Source organism: Nylanderia fulva, unplaced genomic scaffold (genome assembly GCF_048542155.1).
Source record: "Nylanderia fulva isolate GAGA-0341 unplaced genomic scaffold, ASM4854215v1 Scaffold20, whole genome shotgun sequence".
Classification (NCBI taxonomy): Eukaryota; Metazoa; Arthropoda; class Insecta; order Hymenoptera; family Formicidae; genus Nylanderia; species Nylanderia fulva.
Genome location: NW_028190264.1, coordinates 317,848 through 338,198, shown reverse-complemented (window position 1 = coordinate 338,198; position 20,351 = coordinate 317,848). Strand labels below are relative to the sequence as shown.

The 20,351-nt window shown below is 28.8% G+C and overlaps 1 protein-coding gene across 8 annotated transcripts in view; it reads left to right on the top strand.

The window, feature by feature from the left end:
- Window positions 1-20,351, top strand: part of LOC114944038 (uncharacterized protein CG43867) — a 101,432-nt gene that overhangs the window by 31,983 nt on the left and 49,098 nt on the right. For 3 of the 8 annotated variants that reach the window (XM_029319758.2, XM_029319756.2, XM_029319755.2), the window contains exon 1: window positions 19,568-19,772. The exons of 4 other annotated variants lie outside the window; for them this stretch is intronic. The gene's annotated coding sequence lies outside the window, so the exon portion shown is untranslated. Of the gene's footprint in view, window positions 1-19,567; window positions 19,773-20,351 lie in introns of those variants that run through there. One more of the 8 variants, XM_029319757.2, reaches the window with a different exon arrangement.

Sequence of the window (20,351 nt, the reverse complement as noted above, 5' to 3'; positions counted from 1 at the left end):
AAAAATTCATATAAAACAGGCAAGGGATTAATACAAGAATTATACTTGTGAGGAAAGCTAGTTTTACGAGAAGGGTCGATGGAATCATTATTGAAGGTGGCAAGAGAGAACTTCATCGATGGAGGTAACAACATATAATACACTTTCCTTGCGAACGTTGATAGAATAATAATATACACTTTATCGGTCCGTGTCCTGTTTCCCTTCTCGATATCTGTCGTGTCATAGTGAGGCAAACTCAACTCATCCTTACATATCAGGATAAACAAGGATGCTCGCTATTTCTACATACATATGTATATTAACTAACCGTACGATTTCATCTGTCTCACGCGACGTTAATTATCGACAAATTCGAGAATAATTTGACATTAATTCCGCACGATGTGACGTGAATCTAGTAAATGGTATCTCTCGCCATTCTGTCATTCGGATCATTTTATATATGTGTAACGATTCGTTAATTGCTTTTTGTGCTCTCACAACAAAGACAGAGAAACAAAATTGCAATTTTAAATATGTAGCAAAATAGATTTGAATCAAAGCATTATTAAAGGAATAATGAAGTTTTTCAAAATTTTATATTAAAATGATAATTTATAATTCTTCCCGATTGCCTCGAATCCTATTTAAAAGTCTAAATAAATTATGCAAAATATTTGCCGTACTTACTAGTCGTTAATTATAATTAATTATTTTATTTAATTCTTCAATAATTTAATTGTGATTTTCTTTGTGCTTTTCGAATCGAGATATCGCGAAATGAATATGAATGGTCAAATCAAGTAATTAAAATATTACATCTCAAACATTTATTAACAATGCATAATTTTAAACTCAAGGAACAGGAATATTCTTGTGTTGTAATGGTTCAATTATTTCGCTATGTCGAGGACGCCATCATTGTGCTCGACTTTCACATACCACATGTTATTGTCATTCGCATGCATATGGCGAGACTCGAACGAGACAGGCGATGTCGCAAGACGTCATCGTATTATTATGCATTGAAACGCGATACGACGAGTCGACGGCAGCTAAACGCTGTCATTTGCTACGATTATTATAATCAATGATTGTACTAATTCGCGCGATTATTAATTCGCACTATTAACGACGGTGATTTATCAAAATAAATATTTCGCACAATTTATATTTATTTATTTAAATAAATTATTTAAATAACAAATTTACTTAAATGAAAATTCATTTAAGGAATGCCGTAGTTCTGTTTTACCGACTTTAAGTTAGGTTAGGTTCACTTTTTATTGAATATACGAATTTAAACACCCTCCCCAATGAAAGTACTGATGACATGAAAGAATTTCACGTCATCTCTATTGGGAGCGCCATATTTTGTGCACAAATAAACTGCAGAACTTTTGTATTAAATAAGTATTGTTGTGAGCTGATGCAAGAAGCCGATAAAAAATCTGTAATTTTTTAACTTTTATTGTTTTTTTATACGAAATTACAGCGCTCCCCGTTCATTATTATCAGTACTTTAATTGTGAGAAAGGATTTTTCAATCTGTATAGTCAATAAAAAGAAAAGCCCTTGAACTCAAAATCGGTAAAACAATTATGGTCAGCATCCCCTTAACTAAATAAATAATGTATGTATATTTTTCGTTGATTTATCATATCTTGAATAGTTATTAACTCGATTTGTGTCGCGCGATATCATCAAATTTCCCAATTTTTCGGTCATTAACGAAATGGTTGCGGGTATAAGGCGGATCGACTGCGATTTAATTGTTGTACAGTCATTAAAATTTTAATATTTGTCATAAATTTGACATTTGTACATCGTAATTTTAATCGAAATGCGTATTTCGTGAGATTTATTTATTCAATTGAAATCTGTCGTGAACAGTTAACAAATTCAGCTATTATATATTTTCGAATATCATAATCGTGGATTTTATCTCTATGTTTAACATGTATATTTATTTGTTTATTTGCATTTCTGTGGCAATAAATAGCACGTAAATTTGGCTGCCTGATAAATTTTGTTTTTTCCTTTTTTTAGTATCAAACATCACAGCTATATGCAATCGCAATTTTCACATTTGCGCTTCTGTAACATAATTAAATATGCGTCATGTGTGATTAACGCCGGGAGTGCTATACAAAGTACAGTGCGATCAATATATTCTATTAATTAATGCGCCATTGTAATTGACTGTGTGATTGTTTTCGCGGTGAATATATTGTGAAAAGCAACTGCAAATATATGAACAAGAGACCCATAGAAGCATATTAGATGACGGTACAAAAGTTATAGAGGGAGTGATTTATAACTTATTTACTCTTTATTGTAAAAAGAATTTATTATTTAATTAATTTATTTTATTTTATTTTATTATGTACTCTAAAAATAATTATTTAGTTGCCCCAAAATAATTGTATAATATGACGCATTGAAAGACGCAATTTACATAAAATGACAGACCAACTTCGTGTTATCATCGATTGAGAGAATTTTATAAGTTTCTCTGATTAAATATTTATTACAATAAAAAATATTAATATCAATTACACTGAAAAAGAAATTTGTTAACTTGACCTAAACCTTTCAACTAAATATTATTTTGTTAATTGAAAAATATTTAAATTAAATGTAACATTAAATTTAACAAGACGTAAATTTGACTTAAATACTAATATCAGGTACATATGTAGATTTAACAAAATAGTAATTTAGTTGAAAGAAGTAGCCAAGTTAACAAATTTTTTTCAGTGCACAATAGGATATAAAATATGTTTGATTAATTTTACTATGTACATATTAATATTTTTTATTGTGGTAAATATTAATATTTTAAAAATAAAAGAGGAAAACTCTTATAAAATTATTCCATATTATACCACGATTACATTCAAAGTGCCAAATTAATTGCAATCGAAAAATCATATCAGCATTGTTCTATTAAAAAATTTTTTTATTACCATATTAGTTTTCGAGCTATTTGAATAGAAAGTAGATTGATGAAAATTTTGAGGATAAATCATAAACGATCTAATCACGGCTAATATAGAATTACTTTTATGTACATACTTGGCGTCTATTGAGTTCACATTTTCTCGTGTCCGAAAATAAGAAGTAACCGACTTGGCTACAGTCGAAGATTCAATAAATCAAAGCTTTCTTTCAGCAGCGAAGAGAGAAATAAACCGCTGAAATTTCGCAATCGCGCGAGAATCGAGAGCGCAGAGGGTTGGAAGGGGGAAATAAAGAAGAAATTGGCTGACCAAATGGGACCCGCGGGTATATCGAGATGAGAGAGGGCAGTTTAAATCGAGATAAAGAGAGGAGAAAAAAATAAGGTGGTCGATGGGCTTTTTATCGAGTGATTTGGTCAAGCGGTTCCCTTCGGAGCGATAAGGGTCGTCGAGATAGTCGTCTCGTATAGGGTAGAGGACAGGGGTGGAAAAAGAATCGGGCTTTAGCTTCCTTCCTCCTTAATCATTATCTCATTTCGCCCTGTTACTCTCTCCGTCTGTCGGGAAACTTTGTGATTTAATTGAAAAGAGATTCATCGTAACTCCATTCGCGCGCTCTTAATCCGCGGTCGAGAGAAACGACGAGCTAATCTTCTCCGTCGGGTCTTTTGCGGATTGTTCGATACTCAACCCGCGACCTCCCTCTTCCTCCCCCTCGAGAGGATTCCCATTAACGGGGGAATTTTCGCCGTAGCTCATTCTGCTTTATGTATATCGTAAATGTGCGGAACTTTACGCGCGATGCCAGATAATGACGTCATCGCGGGAACTTTTATCATCTAGGGTATTTTTGCAGGGTGCGAAATAAAAGAATGATAAAAAGAAAAAATATATTAAATATTACATTTTTTTTTCTTAAAAGAATAATAAAAATAAAAACTTTTTTTTTTTTTTTTTTTTTTTTCTTATGTTGCATGACGAAAATTCGAGAACCTGGGAACTTTTATCATCTAGGGTATTTTCAAGGTGCGAAATAAAAGAATGATAAAAAGAAAAAATTTACATTAAACATTTATATTTTTTCTTAAAAGAATAATAAAAATAAAAACATTAAACATTACATTTTTTCTTTAAAAAATATATATATATTTTCATGTTGCATGACGAAAATTCGAGAACCTGGTAAACTTTATCATCTAGGGTATTTTTGCAGGGTGCGAAATAAAAGAATAATAAAAATAAAAAATACATTAAACATTATATTTTTTCTTAAGAAAAAAATATTTTTTATGTTGCATGACGAAAATCCAAGAACCTGGAAACTTTTATCATCTAGGGTATTTTCAAGGTGCGAAATAAAAGAATGATAAAAAGAAAAAATTTACATTAACATTATATTTTTTCTTTAAAAAATATATATATATTTTTCATGTTGCATGACGAAAATTCGAGAACCTGGTAACTTTATCATCTAGGGTATTTTTGCAGGGTGCGAAATAAAAGAATAATAAAAATAAAAAATACATTAAACATTATATTTTTTCTTAAGAAAAAAAATATTTTTCATGTTGCATGACGAAAATCCAAGAACCTGGAAACTTTTATCATCTAGGGTATTTTCAAGGTGCGAAATAAAAGAATGATAAAAAGAAAAAATTTACATTAAACATTTATATTTTTTCTTAAAAGAATAATAAAAATAAAAACATTAAACATTACATTTTTTCTTTAAAAAATATATATATATTTTTCATGTTGCATGACGAAAATTCGAGAACCTGGTAACTTTATCATCTAGGGTATTTTTGCAGGGTGCGAAATAAAAGAATAATAAAAATAAAAAATACATTAAACATTATATTTTTTCTTAAGAAAAAAAATATTTTTCATGTTGCATGACGAAAATCCAAGAACCTGGAAACTTTTATCATCTAGGGTATTTTCAAGGTGCGAAATAAAAGAATGATAAAAAGAAAAAATTTACATTAAACATTTATATTTTTTCTTAAAAGAATAATAAAAATAAAAATATTAAACATTATATTTTTTCTTAAGAAAAAAAATATTTTTCATGTTGCATGACGAAAATCCAAGAACCTGGTAACTTTTATCATCAAGGGTATTTTTGCAAGGTGCGAAATAAATGAATAATAAAAATAAAAAATACATTAAACATTATATTTTTTCTTAAGAAGAAAAATATTTTTCATGTTGCATGACGAAAATCCAAGAACCTGGAAACTTTTATCATCTAGGGTATTTTCAAGGTGCGAAATAAAAGAATGATAAAAAGAAAAAATTTACATTAAACATTATATTTTTTCTTTAAAAAATATATATATATTTTTCATGTTGCATGACGAAAATCCGAGAACCTGGTAACTTTTATCACCTAGGGTATTTTTGCAGGGTGCGAAATAAAAGAATAATAAAAATAAAAAATACATTAAACATTATATTTTTTCTTAAGAAAAAAAAATATTTTTCATGTTGCATGACGAAAATCCAAGAACCTGGAAACTTTTATCATCTAGGATATTTTTGCAGGGTGCGAAATAAAAGAATAATAAAAATAAAAAAACTTGAATATTATATTTTTTCTTAAAAAAAATTTTTGTCTCGAATGTCGAAAATCCGAGAACTAAATTGAATGGAGACGAGATGAAGGAGAGTCTCCCTCGAAATCTTACGGGGATGGTCGAAGACGGAGGTAGTTTTCTATTGTTTAACTTGATAAATGAAGTAGTCGGGCACGATGTTGCCTGCCCAGTACACAATGGAATGGCGGCGATATATTGTTCCGAGTTAATTCAATGCCGGAAACTCGCTCTGCCTCGCAGGTAACAGACGTATATAGACGCGCGGTGAATTAAATACACAATATATTTAGGCGAGACCCTCTCTCTGTACGCGATCGTTGCGCCCCTTTTTGTTCCCATTTTTTTTCAATTGCACGTCCATTCCATCGCAATCGTTCGACCGTATCACGTCAAATCGAGAAATAAACGCGGTTTTCCCTTAGTCGCTTTCCTGATTTATCTTTTTCGCTATTACAACATATGTTGCACGAACAGTCGTTATGGGCATCTTGTAATAAAGTTGAAAACAAATTATAAAACTGAGGTAATTGAAATAATATTATGAACTCTAGCTTTTTACGTCATTGCACTTTTATATACAAAAGATTTATAATTGCAAATTATTTTTTTTTCAATCTATTCCACGGAAAAAATATTATTAACTATCATATCAAAATTTTAGTTGTGTCAGCTGATATTTTTTAACTATAGAATTCTTCGTTTAATTATAGTTGAAAATATTAGTTATCATTGCTAAAATTTAGGCATGATAAGTAAATTTCAGTTGCATGTAATTTAGGAACAGGTAAAATTTAGCTATAATGGCTAATGTTTCTTTTTCTATATAAATATTTTTAAAGTGCGTTGATCGATGTTTATTCTTTATGGAAAAAATAAACGTCATTTATTAAGAATTTTTCTCTAAGAATTTATCCTGAAAATCATGGTAATCGTAGAATTTTATAAGAATTTCTCTAATTAATATTTTTACCACAATAAAAAATATTAATATCTATCACAATAAAATATAAAATATGTTCGATTAATTTTGCTACGTACATATTATTTTTTATTGTGATAAATATATTAATCAGAGAAACTTACAAAATTTTTCAAATACTATATTGTCCCACGATTATACCTCGATTTTCAGGATAAAGATATTAAGAGAAAATTCTCTCCGTGTATTAAAAGAAAATTAATATTTTTTACAAAGCGTTTATCGAGTATTTTTACCACAATAAAATATAAAAAAAGTTTGATTAATTTTACTACGTACATATTATTTTTTATTATGATAAATATAATTAATCAGAGAAACTTACAAAATTTTTCAAATATTATATTGTCCCACGATTATATTTCGATTTTCAGGATAAAGATTCTAAGAGAAAATTCTCTCCGTGTATTAAAAGAAAATAGAAAGTGTAATATTTTTTACGAAGCGTTTATCGAGTATATAGACTGTTGCAATTACGACGCGATAAAAAGACCCGAAGCGGCGGACGGGATACGCTATAAATCGGTGAAAAAAGAGAGGAAGTGAGGCTTGAGGGAGGATGTAGAGATATAGGAAGTGAACGCGAGTGTCCTATCATCGTACTCGTCACGATCGAGCCTTTCCTGCTTACGAGCGACCTTTATGTGGATTAGGTGAGAGACTCGTCAAGTGAAAATCCCACGCGAGAAGAAAAGGGGTGGAATTTCACTCTCTCCCGCGAGCCCGGAAACGATCGTAAGTTTTTAAAGCGCTCCCTGAAAAATTCAGTCGCGCGAGATTAGGGTCTCCCCTAACTCGCGGTATCTCAGGCCTTCCACTTCGCTTCCTTTTGTCTCTCGACCACCGTAAACACTTGAGCGAATTTCACCTTCGTTGAATTATTCGGTAAGAGAGAGGATTAATGACAGTAGGAAATCATTTCGATCGGTTCCATTTTTTCGACCATATATAAGGAAACATTTTTTCATTCATTTAATATACTTAGGTATTAAAATACAGAGAAAATTTACTCGGAAAATCATGGTAATTGTGGGACAATTATTATTCGACAAGAGCAAGGTTTGATGACAGTAGGAAATCATTTCCATCGGTTTAATTTTTTTTTTGACCATAAAAAATTTTTTTCATTTATTATTTAATATATTTAGATATTAAAATACACAGAGAATTTAATCGGAAAATCATGGTAATTGTGGGACAATTATTATTCGGCAAGAGCAAGGTTTGATGACAGGAAATCATTTCGATCGGTTCAATTTTTTTTTATCATAAAAATTTTTTTTATTTATTATTTAATATATTTAGGTATTAAAATACAGAGAAAATTTATTTTGGTTCAATTTTTTTCGACTATAAGGAAAAAATTTTTTAATTTATTATTTAATATATATTTAGGTATATTAAAAGGGACGATAATTGGAAGAATTTTACAAGAGTTTTTCTGATTAATTAACTATATTTATCGTAATAAAAAATATTAATATCTATCGCAATAAGATAAAATATATTTGATTAATTTCACTACGTACATATTAATATTTTTATTGTGGTAAATATATTTTTTAAATAATTATTTTAATAAATATTTTAATTTACTTTGAAAAAATATTATTTTAATATTTATATATTAAATATATAATATATATATATATATATATTATAAAATTCTGTCAATAGTGGGACAATCGTGCAAGAAAGAAATGTCTAATCTTATGAAAATTACTTTGACGTTTGAATTTCTTGTTCTTCTCTAGCGTTACTCGCGACTTTATTAACCAGCGAGCGAAAGGGTAACGCGTGAATTGAGATACGAACGTATATACGCTCTCGCCGGAATATCTTGTACGTAAATGACCGAGATGGAGTGCAGGGCAGCGAGATGGGGGAGCGAGAATTGGGCCGTGACGTGCGCGAGACTGCGAGTGTCTTAATATCGCGAGGTGGAGAGAAGCTGCGCGCAGCAACTTTGTCTTCTCTCATTTTCATCTTCATTTTCATCATCATTGCGCTAACTTTGAAGAGTTATTTTCCCCAGATGTATCCACTTCCGACGTTCATATTTATACTCGCGACATATTCAAATATATTTACATTTATTTTTTATTCTTCATGTGTCAAAGTGTTTCTTATATTATCAATCAACAGAATTTTAAACAGCCACATCTTTCAAAAAAAAAAAAAAAAAATATCGACTATAATAATTTTTGACTCATAGTTTTGTGTAAAAAAAGAACTGAGTAACTTAGATTTCGTCTCTCTTTTCTTATAACAAGCAACAGAGTTTTTTTTGCGACAATCTGCGTAAAAATTTTCTATATTAAAATATATTTACATATATTTTTTATTCTTTATGTGTCAAAATGTTTTACACAGAATTTTAACAGCCACATACACTGTAAAAAAATATGTAATATATTACACAAAAATATGTAAAATTACATAAATAATAAGTGTAAAATTACACGATAAATAATCGAAATTTTTACCTTTTCATTATTTATCATGTAATTTGACATTTATTATTTATGTAATTTTACATATTTTTTTACAGTGTATCTTTCAAAAAAAATATTGACTAAAAAATAATGAGTAACTTGGATTCCCTCCCTCTTTTCTTACAATAAGTAACAGTTTTTTTTTGTGACAATCTACGTAAAAATTTCCCAGCGAGCTTGTTCAAAATTTTGAAATTGTATGATTTTCTCTTTCATGAATATGTAACGTGTAATCTTGATTGCAATTTATACAGAGAAGGGAAGACTTCTATTCTGCTTTGCTTTCAATTTTAAGAAGGACCTCGCAAACTTGTAGATACATTGAAAAATTTCTGTTAAATTTAACAGATATCACATGTCCCAAATTGTCCACAGAAATTGTTAATTTAACATAATATGGATATGTTAACACAAATATTGTGTTAATATTTTAACACAAAATAAATGCAAAACTTTAAATAATTTCAAATTAATTTTGTATAAAATTAATATACTTTTAATGTAAAAATTAACAAAAAATATGTTAATTTTAGATTTTATTTTCCCCACTTATAAAATAGAAAATCAACATGTTTTTGTAAATTTTAACAGAAAAATCTTGTCATTAATATAAAGTAGAACATATATTTATTGTGTAAAATTAAAAATAGATGCACATTTTTTTCAGTTGTTTTAATAATTTAACATTTAAATTTAATTGACAGAACAGTAATATGTTAAATTAACACATGACTGTGTTAAATATTGAACACAAAAATTTCAACCCTAGACCGTTTTAACAAGAAAACACAAATTTTTCTCCTGTGTACAGGCTTCTTTTGGAGCAGCGATAAATTCATTCATCCCCTTCTTTTTCTACTCTCGTGCTTTCATTGTTTATTCCTTTTCGACCAGTCTCCAGTCTCTTACGTGTTACGTATTCTGTCAGAACTTGCACATTTTCGGATGTAAACTCGATATCTTTCGCTGTATACATATACTTTGCTCTAATCCACTTGTCCTTTATTAACGACGCGGAGCTTAAAAGGAGCTCGGCAGCGTTTTCCGCGCCGAAGTCTTATTAACTATAAGTGTCTGTTCTCGGTAGAGAGTGCTATTTATAAAATTAAGACTAACTTTCTGACATACGGCCCGTGTGTACGCGCTGCGCTTTTTCACTCGGTCGCGGTTAGAATAGTCGCTTCTTACCGGAAGAGCGTTAGGGCGAAAATAGCATTGAAATAACGAAGATCCAGCGACGGATTTACGGCGATATTGTCAACGATCGCTTTTTCGCGAGATGGACTTTTCTCGCGGAAAAAGATTTATTGCATTCGAATGAGTATTTATTTTGATACTGCCAAATAAAATAATATTGGTTTGATGGGAAAAATATTTATTTGGTATAAGAAAATTCTTTTAAAAGCGAATAAATATTTATTTGTTTCAAATAAATGGTTTATAAAGCAGTATTGAAATAAATATTTATTAATTTAATGATTTTTTTCAGTGTAGAACTCTCTGATAAAATTTTGCGAATAAAACTCCAATGTTTATAGCTCTCATTTTCTTTTTGCCTTCCCTCATATTGATATATCGAATAATAAATAATAATAATCAAATTTATTATGTACATATTAATATTTTTTATTGTGATAAATATTAATCAGAGAAACTCTTTTAAAATTTTTTCAATACCATATTGTTACTCAAATTTTCTCTGTGCATGTAATATAATTTACCAAAAAATCAAATTAGAACATTCCAAGTCACGTGTACATATATTGTCATTATTAAGCAAAGAATATAAAAAAATCGTATTCTCGACTTTTTGCACAATTCAGTCGGCGATAAGTGTTGTTGACGGAAGAGAGGCTCTTGACGGAACGGAAGTGGCGGCAACGAGAGAGCATTATTGGAAGGTACACCCTGGTAATTATCCAGCCGCAAACTGAGTGGCGCGATTCGAGCTTACGTTCCCCGTTACCGTTTATGACAATGACAAATGGCCCCTTCGACGATTCATCATCTCCCTTTGCCTCTTCCCTCGAGCTGTGCGTGCCGCATCTTTGATGACGGAACATAAGTACCCAAACAGCGCCTTCTACTGGTGCTAAGCATCATTAGATGCTCCGCGGATTTTTTCGCCCCATACTTTGAGCTCTCGCCTTCCCTCGCGCTGCATTTTTCGCCCTTAATAATTTGCAAAAAATTCCAGCGTGCGTATTATCTCGATTTCTGCTCTCATTAAAAGACCCATTTCGTCATTAATTTATTTTAGCAATTTATTTTATTAGATGTAAAATAATCGCAATGTGCATGTGTCAACAAAAAAGTGCAGTTCTTAAAAAAAATTATTAAATTGAAATAAAAATTATAATTTTTTACAAAATACGTATTTAATAATTTTTTTATATAAACAAACCAATATATACAAAATAAAAAGCCTGCATTGATTACTACATTTAGAAAAAAATTCTCAAAAATAGGGCATTTTTGCGCGCGACAAGGATATGCAATCCTTATAATGAAATAGATTTTTCAACATATCTGTTTCATGAAAAAGCTTCACTAGGTCAATTAGGAGATAGCGTGGGAAGATGCAGTCATGAAAGAAGCTCGGGAGAAAAGTGTATATACGTATATATCCGCGCACAGAATTAATAGCCGCACGGTCGTATATCTAATCCCCTTTACTCAGATTAGTATAGAGACGAATGATGTGTCATTGGCCGGGCTTGCTCGTACATTATTCGGCACGCGTCGCAGACGCGCCGGCAAATTCTCTCGGGATCGTAAAATTGAGTCCTGGATACGTCTAATCGCGGGTTTCTACTCCACTTGTAATACCCCACCGCTTTATATACGTGTGCGAATGACGTAATCGCACATCCACCCACATCCACCCACCGCGTTGCGGATCCCTTTCGAGTCTTTCGAATTCTATTTCGAAACTAGTACTGCGGTAAAATTGGACTTTGAGTTCATAAAAATTAGGAGCAAACTGCATTTTTGTGGAGATCTTTATTTCGATGTTCTAATAAAATCCTGAAAAGTGCCCTTAATTCATCCAGGGTTTTTTTATGGGTGTAAATTTTAGTTTTTTGCCGTTATCTCGAAAACCATCAATTTTTCGAGAAAAATAGTTATTGTTAAAATTGTAGCTCATAAAATTCTCTACAAAAAAGATCGTTATACTTTTTTTCGTACAACTAATCGTTTTTGAGTAAACCGTGCGGTAAAGTTTCTCTATAGATACTTGTAAAATCATAATTTTTCTGCACCTCTTATATTCAGACTTAATTTGCTCTATATCTTCGAAACGATTAATTTCATGAAAAAAAGTATAATGACCTTTTTTGTAGGCAATTTTATGAGCTACAATTTTGATATTAACTATTTTTCTTGCAAAATTGATAGTTTTCGAGATAATGACAAAAAACTAAAATTTACCCTTTTTTACTCCCCATAAAAAACACCCTGGCTAAAATTAAGGATATTTTTTAGGATTTCATTAGAACATCGAAATAAAGGTCTCCACAAAAATTCAGCTTGCTCCTAATTTTTATAAAGTTTTGCCCTTTTCAAGTCTAATTTTACTGTATAGGTGATCCGAGAGCATCGGCGCGACTTATTTTGCTTCGCAATTAAATTTAATTATACACTTATCGTTATGCACTCGCATATATGTTGGTTACAAAGTAATGTAAAATCTAAATAGCGAAGCCTAACGTAATTATGAAGCCTCTCGAGTGGAGCAGCAGAGCCACCCCGATAACAGAAAGCGCGCCGGAATCTTTTCTGCCTCATTAAATTTGCATTTGGAAGAACGAGCTAATGTTATGGAGTCATTCCGACGCTGTTCCTGCCCCGCGGCAAACATAATCAAGCATATCTCGGAAATGAATCAGCCTGCTTCGCCGGAGACCCTCTCTCAGAGCCTCTATTTTAATAGAAATTTAAAATATGATCCGCTCAAAGAACAAATAAACTATATCTAGATTAAAGAATTTTTTTTTTATTATTACACAGTTGAAAAATTTCTATTAAATTTAACACATATCACACGTCCCAAACGGTCCACAGAAATTTTTGTGTTAATTTAACATAATATGGATATGTTAAATGGAGACACAAATATTGTGTTAATATTTTCACACAAAACAATCAAGTTCACGTATCACTTTTAATTAAGTTTTGCCTATAATTCTAATTTAATTAATATTTAATTAATACTATGTAATATTTAATTAATTTGTCTTTTTTCACGTTTCTGTCGAATTTATATGATACATTAATTTATGTACAGCTATTTATTTAAAGAGCGATAATGGAAATAAGTATTTTAAAATTTGACTCATATAGTTAACAATATGCTGTCGGTACACTTGATGTGGCTATTAAAATGTTCTGTCTAAAATTGTCTCTCTCTCTATAATTATATATCATACCTCTTATTGAGCTTTTTAAAATAATTTATTGATGCAGATTACACGTAATCAAAATAATATTTGAAATATAAAATGTACAGCATTGTGATGCTATAAGAATATTTAAATTAGAAAATACTATTCGTTATTTTATAATCCGAATTAAATTTTCAGAATTATTTATACATTATGAAATAGAAAAATCATTTGTTCTATCTATTTAAAAATAGGAAATGAAAAAAATTAAAAAAATTTTCAGAGAAAATTTTATATTTAAAATATATTGTTGTAATACTCTGGAAAAAAGTAGAAGAGAGAGAGAGGCATCTATACAGTTTTTTTCACCTAATTATCTACGTAATGTAACATTTCTGCCATTCTCATTCGCAATATTTCATTCTTTTTTGTTCGAGACACCGTGTATTAAAAATTAAAATTTAATCTATATTTACAGAATAAATTATATATATGACAAATTCGAGAGAAATTGAAACAAGGCAAATTAAAGAAGTTTTGTATTTAATCCTATTTAAATTTTCTGCAATCGCGATTGTCTTGCAAACTAAACCTTTATTGTGAAATAGTTGATTTTAATACATTATTGTATAACACTTTTGAACAAATATAATTAATCTGAATATATATTATGTAAAAAATTTTTATAATTATTTAAATGCTTAAATGCAGAGCGCTAAAATTTTTTTTTTTATTTTCTAGGAGGGAATTACTACAGTGACTTCTCTTTTTTCAATTAACTAAAATATTAAGAAAAATAATACTAATATTAAGAAAAATATATTTATTCTAGTTTATATTAAATTATACAATAGATCTTCAAGACACAAATTTCTTGATATTACGTAAATATTTTATATAGTAATTTGAGTATTATCTAAATTTATGTGAGAAGTCAACAGATATGTTTATTATTTTTTAGCCCCCAAAAATAGAAATTCTTTTATCATTTTAATTTTACGGATTTAATTTTACCATTTTTGCTCGTCGAAGTAACTCGATTTTTTTCAAACATCTAAAGAGCTTTTATATATAAATATATTATTAATTTATATTTTTAATAAATATATTTTTAAATTTAAATTAATAAATATATTTTCAATATATTATTAATGTAATAAAAATGTAAAAGATCCATCCATTAAATTTCTTAACAATTTAAAATTCTTTATTCATGATTTCTTGTATTTTCCGAAATTATTTTAATTTAATTTTTTTCTGTTTATCTATACCTTCTATATATTTATTTTTCCACTCTATTATATCCGACGAATAAAATCGGGAGGGAATTCTGTTTGGAGAGTAAGGCAAGTCGTATATATATGTATGTAGGTATATGTATTTGTATGAATAGACTGCTTCCGATTCGGAAAGGAGTCCAACAATCTTGATTCTCTGGAACCTTATCGAGTTTGAGAGATTCCTCTGCGCTTTCTTCGCTCCTCTTCGTGCCTTCCTTCCTGGTCCTCAAGTTTCGACCGCGATAAAAGTCCGTAAAATTAAATATTGATTTTGTTTGTCGAGCAATGGCGGCGACGCCTCGCTTTCCCGTTTCGTCGGAGAAAACGGATCCTTTGACCTTCCGGGAGTCTATGTCGCGGCTTCCGTAGCAAAATTCACTTAGACCAACTTTAAAGGATCGAGAAAGACCGGAGAGAAAAACCCCTTTCTAACGGAGAATCCTTTGCCTGTAGAACGAAGCGATTTATGTGCGTCTATCACGAGAGTATAGTATATATATATATCTACTAGACATTTATTCGGAAAGGAACATCTCAGATATTTACCGAATTAATCTTCTATTCTCGGCAAATTCTTTCTCGCCCATTTTTGCTCGCCAAGTAACTCGATTTTTCGAACACCTAAAGAGCTTTTGAATATATTATTTATTTAGATTTTTAATAGATATATTTTTAAATTTAAATTTAATTTAAATTAATCAATATATTTTTAAATATATTTTAAATATATTAATAATTTAATAAAAATTTAAAAGCTCTATCCATTAAATTTCTTAACCATTTAAAATTATTTATTCATGTTTTCTTGTATTTTTAGAAATTATTTTAATTTTATTTTTTTATTTAAATAATTCTCTTTCATTTAAATTCAATATCTGAATCTTTACTTATTTATTTATATTTTTAATAAATATATTTTTAAATATATTTTAAATATTTTATTAATTTAATAAAAATTTAAAAGCTCTATCCATTAAATTTCTTAACCATTTAAAATTATTTATTCATGTTTTCTTGTATTTTCAGAAATTATTTTAATTTTATTTTTTTATTTAAATAATTCTCTTTAATTTAAATTAAAAAAAAATATCTGAATTTCTACTTATTTATTTATATTTTTAACAAATATATTTTTAAATATGTTTTAAATATATTATTAATTTAATAAAAATTTACAAGATCCATATCCATTAAATTTCTTAACCATTTAAAATTATTTATTCAAGTTTTCTTGTATTTTCAGAAATTATTTTAATTTTATTTTTTTATTTAAATAATTCTCTTTAATTTAAATTCAATATTTGAATCTCTACTTGCTTTGTCTAGAGTCGAAGAATAATTCTGCGGGTCTAGGATATATCACCTGTGTTATTGCTATTGAATTAAGCTCGAAGACGCATTGTATATGAAGAACTTTCTCAAACTTGCGGCTCTATCATCAATAACACGATAGAAGGATTCTGGAAATTATTACGGTCAGTAGGAATTTCACTAAAATTCCCGTCATAACTATCGCACACGAAAGGCAGCCATTAATGATGCTCTGCCGCTCGCGGATTAATTCATTCTGCTGGAATCGATTAATCAAACTAAGAGCGCACTTATTTTCGGTAGTCACGTTTTGACTACAGAGCCGATACTTGCCAAACAATTTATGCGAAAATCTCTCGAAATTATTGATAAAACTTTGTTTCATTTCGATCTTACTATATTAGTCTAGTAAAATTAGACTTGAAAAGGGTAAATTTTAGTTTTTTGCCATTATCTTGAAAACTATCAACTTTTCGAGAAAAATAGTTATTATCAAAATTGTCGCTCATAAAATTCTCTACCAAAAAGGTCGGTATACTTTTGTTCATACAACTAATCATTTTTGAGTAAAATGTGCGGTAAAGTTGCAATGTCTAATATAATTTTTCTGCACCTCTTATTGCAACTTTACCGCATGTTGTACTCAAAAATAATTAGTTGTACGAAAAAAAGTATACGGACCTTTTTTGTAGATAATTTTATGAGCTACAATTTTGATAATAACTATTTTTCTCGAAAAATTGATGGTTTTCAAGATAATGGCAAAAAACTAAAAATTTACCTCCTTATTCCCATCTAAAAACCGCCCTGGATGAAATAAAGGATATTTTTCAGGATTTCATTAAATCGAAATAAAAATCTACACAAAGATTCAGCTTGATTACGAAGCGATGGTAATTTCATCTTATCTCGAATGCATCGCAAAGTTGTAATGTCACGTAACCACAGTCACATCGATGTAAGTCCGTCATCGACACGATCGCAGACTGTTAAGTTTCTTCTTCCGCTTAATGGATACTTCCGGTGGCATGGACGCGTGTCTTGGACCGGCGAGATGGAACGATAGTAATAAAGATACACGGGTGCGGTGAAAGTCATATGTATTATCGAGGGGGGAAACAAATCTGCGTCGGAGATAAATCATATCAAGATAGAATTCGGTCATTTATGTTTATCTGATGTAATATCATTAGCATATTACACGCATAGTTATCGCAAACATGTGTACGGAGAGTTTTTTTTAATAGAGTATTACTGGACCATATAATTATTCAATCTCGAAATAATTTTATTCATCAAAATTATAATTGGTATCTAGGAAAATTAATTTTTTAATAATAAATTTTTTATTAATTTTTTTATTTTTGTTTTCTTAACAATTGGAATTAATTATTTTATTTTATGAAAAGTTTTTTGGATAAAATATTTCTGAACTCTATAATTATACAGTTTCGGAGCAATTTTATTGATCAAAAATATCAATTATCAATATATAAAAAATATTAATTATTAATTAATATAAGTTTCTTTATAAATTGGAATTAATTTTATTTAAAATAGAACTTAAAAAAAGAGAAATGAGAATAAATTTTTTGCACGAATTACTTAATATTTTTTCAAGTGTCTTATATAACTTTTTCGAGTATTTTTAAACTGTATAATTTTATACAGTTTAGAAGCAATTTTATATCAATCAAAAATAAAATTATCACTTGGGAAGACAAGTTTTTAAATTGTTTCTTTATAAATTGAAATCAATAATTTGGGTTAAAATACAACTTAATAAAAGAATAATAAAATTTTTCGCACAAATTACTTGATAATTTTTCAAGTGCCTTATATAGCTCTTTTTAGTTATAAAATTATTTAGATCTCTTGGATTTGACACTCCAAAGGTTTTTTTCTTTAATTGAGTATTTCTGAACTGTATAATTGTATACAGTTTCGAAGCAGTTTCATTAAAATAAAATTACCATCTAGGAAAACAAGTTTTTAAATTGTTTTCTTAGAAATTAAAGTCAATAAATTTGATGTAAAGTAGAACTTAATAGAAGAGGGAATGACAAAAACTTTTTGCACGAAGTATTGATAATTTTTCAAGTGTCTTATGCAGTTTTTGATACGAATGACTGAAAAACAAAATTTGTTAACTTGACTGAACGTTTTAACTAAATATTATTTTGCTAATTGAACATATAAAAATATTTAAATTAAATATAACACATTAAATCTAACAAAACGTATAATATTTGATTTAAATACTAATATATTTATTAATAAAATAGTAAATAATTTAGTTGAAAGATTTAGTCAACAAATTTAGTTAACAAATTTTTTTACAGTGTGCCCCTAAGCAGTATTTACTGTTATCTAATTAAAATTATATAGATGATCATCTAGATGAAACTTTGGCGTCATCTAATTTTTATATAGATAATAAAAAATGTATTATCTATATCTGCATTTTATAGAAGAAACAAAGTATTATCTTTACTAAATTATCTTCCGAATAATTTTCAGATAATTTTGATTTAGAAACATAGGACATAAAATATTTAAATAGTAGAACTTAAGCAGTAAGCAATACAAATTTATAAATAAAAATATGAATACATATATTTTTATATCCCTTTTATAATTTTTTTTTATAACTGTGTTTACATAAGCAGTTTTAAAATTATTATTTAGAAAATTATTTAGATAAATCACCATATAATTTATTTTTAATTTTTTATCTCTTTTAATTTTATCTTTTATCTTTGTAATTCTATATTTGAAACAAAATCATCTTTATCTTATCTAAGATAAATTTACATATTTTTATCCCATCTTTATTTACACTGAAAGAAAGACTAAATTAATAAATATTTATTTGAATACTCCCAAATGAATCTTATTTGAAATAAATAAATATTTTTCATATCAAATCAATATTATTAGTTTCAAATAAATAATTCCTTCGGCAATATTGAAATAAATATACTTATTCGAATTCAATAAATTTGTTTCAGTGTAAATATTTATTTGAATTAATACTCCCAAATAAATCACTTATTTGAAATAAATAAATATTTTAAAAAAGATGTTCTTATATCAAATAAATATTTTCCATATTAAATCAATATTATTAGTTTCAAATAAATAATTTCTTCGGCAGTATTGAAATAAATTTGTTTCAGTGTAAATATTTATTTGAATTAATACTCCCAAATGAATCACTTATTTGAAATAAATAAATATTTTAAAAAAGATGTTCTTATATCAAATAAATATTTTCCATATCAAATCAATATTAGTTTCAAATAAATAATTCCTTCTGCAGTATTGAAATAAATATACTTATTTAAATTCAATAAATTTGTTTTAGTATAATAACCATACTCGAATGCAATAAATTTATTTTTCGGTGTAGCTAATTGAAAAATCATCTAAGCACAACACTGGCCACCATATCATACTAGCCGCGTCGACGACGGCTCCGGCAGGATATGCTATGCTACGCGCAAGGCGCGCATGTGACGTATGCGCCCAACGCAACTCCCGGCATTGCCACTGCCACCGCGACGCGACACGGACGTGACTTCCCTCAGTGGTCCGTGAAACGCGACCGGAGTGCTACGTTCTCCTTCTCTCCCTCCTGTGGACATGCGATCTGTAATCCCACGATCCGCGCCACATCGATCCGACAGCGTCGCGCTTGACGACCGCGGAAAGATCTCGTCCCGTATACTGTGTAATGCAAATTAATATCGAGGGGGTTGATCTCTCGTATAGCTGGTATATACGGTCAATTATTTCGACGGAATTTAATTTTTTTCCGCGCACTTCATTTATATGGAGAGTGATGAAGCGTAAAGAGATAGAGAAAGTATAACATTGAAGGACGTCCGTAAATTTGCAGTATCGCGGTTTCCACGATGATCTTGTTGTGTGTGGTCTTATGAGGAAAAAGCCATAAATCTCTCAACGATATGTAAACCGCTGAAAAGAAAATTTATTGAATTCGAATGAGTATTTATTTCGATATACTGCCAAATGCATCGTTTATTTGAAACTAATAATATTGATTTGATGAGGAAAATATTTATTTGATATAAGGAAATTAATAAATATTTATTTGTTTCAAATAAATGATTGATGGCAGTATTGAAATAAATATTTATTTATTTAATAATTGTTTTTTAGTGTATCTGTCGTGTATAATAGGTATTTAAATTATAGTGCTCTAGTGGAGGGTTGAATTTACTTACTCTTGTCTGTCTTGCAAATTATTTGATTATATATTAAATTTTTTATTATATATTATATATTTTTATATATTTATATAATATATATTTTTTATAATATATTAAATTA